Below are 4626 nucleotides of genomic sequence, written 5' to 3' on the forward strand. Positions count from 1 at the left end.
ATGAATTTTGTACCCCAGACAAGCGTTTTGTCCATAAAAATACTCATCATTGACGATCAAATGAATTGAGACAAAAGGGTCAATTAATATATTAATGGAAAACACTGCTGATCCAAATTCCGAATCTTTTAAAAAAAAATACCAAAAGTAATATTTCCCTTGGGTAGACGATCCCTAGTTAGTATTTCGAAAAATTCATTTTTTTAAACAGTTGATTTATAATTTTGAATATATCAATGAAAGGCAACATTACTTGATAACAATAAGAAGAGATGTAAAAGATAGCAAATGGATGTTCAAACAATTACCTCCAAAATAAACTGACTACGCCATGTCAATATCAGATACGAAATAACTGTATACAGATTAAAGGCAAACGTTTTCTATATATTAGTCATTCACTAGAATATGATTGTATATGTATTGGTCTTAATACCCTTCCAAAGTAACAAATCGGCAATGACCATCGATATAAAATTATAGTCTTGACAAGTGAGTAAAAATTAATTAAATGAATCTACTTATTTTATTTTCGTTAATCTTTTAATTATGATAATTTGATATTATAATAAAATGACCTACATGTATATTTTAGCGTATTTGAATGACATGAAAACTAGGACGGTCATATCATATGTAGAGTTTAAAAGAATTAAAAAGAATTTTTTAACTATCCCATATGCGTATATTCTCATATGTTCATGACCACACGCGTATGGTCCAAATACACATATGATCCAGTACATATAACACGATTTCCAAAAGAGTATAAACCATAAGGTAATGCAGTTATATTTTATAAAGTAAAATAAAATAAAAGTTAAATGTATCGATGATAATGTCAAATAGACAATGACATGGTTTAAAGTGTTGTGTGTTTTTTTTTTCAGGTCGTGTCAATCGATTTTCTCTGCAAAATGTTTTTCGAATCGAGTAAGTAAAATTTATACAAATGATCTTCCTTTCTAAACAAATAATTATTATTAACTACACTTCCTTTTATTTCCTTTTAAATTAAAAGGAATTTGTAACGTGCTTTATTTAACATATTTCTTAACTTTTGTGCAATACATTGATGTTATATTTGATCTGAAAGTTTCAAATGATAGCTTGTATTTCAATGCTGTTTATTCTTTTTGGACCTATTTTTAATAATTGTAAAATAAATCTTATATTTATTCTGTTTACCTGGATAACCACTTCATTTTTCTTCATATACTCTACTTAATTTTGTTTTTAGATGTCAACTCCCAATAAGAAAAAAAAAGATTAAGGGAGATCAATATGCTTGATGTAGGTCTTGCATATTATCATTTCATAGACATCCTTGTTAACAGGTTGTTGTCTTCTTTTGATCAGATCCTCTTCAAATTTGGAAAAATTTACAACTGAGTATGTTATGGTGTTCATTACATCCGATTATTATGTGAGGTTCTTTACATATGTGCGATTGCGCAGTAGGGGATGCTTAAAAGGATCTGAAATGAGTAATTGTTACAATTGGATCCAACCCTCAGCTGAATAGAGAACTTCTCAAGTACAATGCTTGTATATCGCATATATCCCTATGCATATGTAAATTTGAACATCTCTATCGAGTTAGAGGTGGTTAAATAAATATTAAACATTTCCGTGTTATAGTTATCTGAAATATTTGAAATCCTTTTAAATTGTGATCCTGGTTTAACTGGCCTAAACACGTTTTGTAAAAATGGTAATATTTAGTATATTATTTTGTCCATTATAGCTACTCCATTTATGACTTATCAAGTAACAGATTGTTCCAGATTGATATGAACATCAGCGCTTGTTTTGAATCTACTGGATCGTGCATGTTTTCACAAAGGGTATTAACAAAGACCCTTCTTGTAAAGAAACCATGTGAATGGGTCACAGGTTTTGTAAATACCAGTAAGTACAGCATGTTATCAATTGTTTATTTTTAGACAAAAACTAATGGTCAAAATGTTAGATTAGAAATATATAAAATAGAACAATTCTTACGCTTTATGTTGTATGATTGAATAGAATAAATACTATTAAATTTTCTATTTGCTTTGTATTTAAGAGTTTTTCTAATTTCCCATGACCTGAAAATCGTGAATAACTAAATGTTTTACCGTTCTTTTAGGAATCTATATTATGTTCCACTTCGTGAATTATATTTTCAGGCCCGATAAATATTTAACATTGATTACACTTTCGCCACAAATATCATTTAAAAACACTAGAAAAGTCATGAACAGTCCTTAATGACATCAAACGAGCAAAGAAATTAAAAACTCTTACTTAGATATAAAAAAATGGACATTTTTCTCAAAATTATGCTATTTTTCATACGTCCGTCAAAATTATTTTGGACGTATTAATGTATACAAATGCCCGGCGTCCGTCCGTCTGTCCGTCTGTCTATCCGGCGTAAACATGTCGCACCGTAATAACTTGAGAACGGCTTATCCAAATTTCATGAAACTTAATATAGTTGTTTCTTATGATGATCAAATGATCTGTATACTTTTTGGTGAACATTTTTTTTTTAGTTACGGTACTATGTTACTTAAACAGGGGTGTTTTTTTACATATCGCACCGTATGTTAAAACCAATTTTTGATTATTGCTTAAGCCCCAGTCCCACTAGACCACGATCGCACCACGCTCACCAGATCGTGATAGGTCTCGGTATGAGCGGCATGAAAATGTAAATTTTCGTTGCTATCGTGATGCTACTACGACCTTATTACGCTTCTACAACGATTCCTCTACGATTATAACACGTTCTCACCGCGCTTATTCTGCGACCCCACTGCGCTTATCAAGATCTTTCTACGCTCATCGTTTTCACTACGACCATACCATGAGTTATACCCCAGTCCCACTAGGCCACGATCGTACTACGATCTGTGAAAACAATGCAAATTTTGACGCGCATAGTGCGATCGTGTAGATTGCAGTGAGGTCGTTATACGGTCGTGGTAAGGTCTTGGAGATCGTGATGAGCGTGGCCAACTTTGACCATATTCAAAACAAGCGTGGTGAGGTCGTGGCGAAATCAGGTCGTAGTAGAAGCGTAGAGAGAGCGCAGTAAGGTCGTGGTAAGATCGCAAAGGTCGCTGTACCATCGTAGCGAGGGCGTGATTCTATTCGGGGAAACTACGCTACGATCTCACAGCGACGTTATCACGACCTCTCTACGTTTATCACGTTCTCACCGCGACCCAACTACGCTCTCGCTACGACCATACCACGCTGTTAAAGACCATAGTACGATTCTAGCACGATCATGCCGTCCTCACCACGCTCTTCTTACGACCTGTCTACGTTCGTACTACGACTATTTGAGTTCTTGTCATGTTCATTGTCATTGTTATATAAATGTATAAAAGCTCTCCAGTTTTCATTTGAAACATCAATTTTAATAAAACCATGGAAACACAAGACCATGTACATTTAGTAATTCTTCTTCTATCAATAACTCAGATACAAAATCTTAACGACCAAGCCATGATGTTGTTATTGAGAGAGTGAAGAAGAAGGATTCGAAGAACATTTAGAAGGCGTAGGTCCTTTTGGATTTGTCCTTGGTTAGCAACGGATAGGAGACTCCAGTTTGGTCATTATGATCAGTTGATGAACGAATTAAGAATTGAGGATGAACCTTCCTTTTCAATGTTTAAAGAATGCCTCCAGTGATGTTCGATGAACTTCTCAACCGGGTTGGTTCAAGAATGAAGTAGACGGATTCGCTATTTAGTAGAGCCCTATTTCCTGGTCTTAAACTTGTCATCACTTTAAGACATTTAGCTAATGGTGACAAGTATTCGACCTTGCAGTATGATTCAGAGTTGCTCGGAATTCTATAAGTAATTTTTTACCTGTGGTTTGCAATAGTTGACGAATATAAAGATGAGGTGATTTTCTGTCCAACTGACCCAAATGATTGAAGGGCTTTAGCAGACGAATTTCAGAAGAGATGGAGAGCGTAGTAAGATCGCGGTATGAGCGTGCACGTGGTTTGGTCGTAGTAAGGTCGTGGGACGAGCGTGCTATAATCGCAATAGAAGCGTGGTTTGATCGTGTTGCAATCGAATAAATCGTGATATGGTCGTAGTGAGAACGTAAAGAGCGTAGAAAGGTCTTGATAAGCGTAGTGAGGTCGCAGAATAAGCGTAGTGAGGTCGCAGAATACGCGTGGTGAGAACGTGGTATAATCGTAGCGGGGTCGTTGTAGAAGCGTAATAAGGACGTAGTAGCATCGTGAAAGTAACGAAAATGTACATTTTCACGCCGCTCATACCGCGATCTCACCACGATCTAATTTTATTTTAGATCGTGGTGAGCGTAGTGCGATCTTGGTCAAGTGGGACTGGGGCTTTATCCGATTGCAACACGATCTTACCACGCTTCTACTGCGATTATAACACGTTCTTACCACGATTTTACTACGTTCATATCGCGATCTTACTACGCTCTCAGCAATAACGTCAACATCGTGTTCCATATCAATACATGTCACCAAAATCTACTACATCACGTTGGCGTGATGGTAGGAGTTGATGCAGAGGTAGAGGGAGCTCTGATAGTAACGAATCTTCATCTTGAAGGTAGATGTCAGACTGACCTATCCGA

The sequence above is a fragment of the Mytilus galloprovincialis genome, chromosome 7 (genome assembly GCF_965363235.1).
Source record: "Mytilus galloprovincialis chromosome 7, xbMytGall1.hap1.1, whole genome shotgun sequence".
NCBI classification, from domain to species: Eukaryota; Metazoa; Mollusca; class Bivalvia; order Mytilida; family Mytilidae; genus Mytilus; species Mytilus galloprovincialis.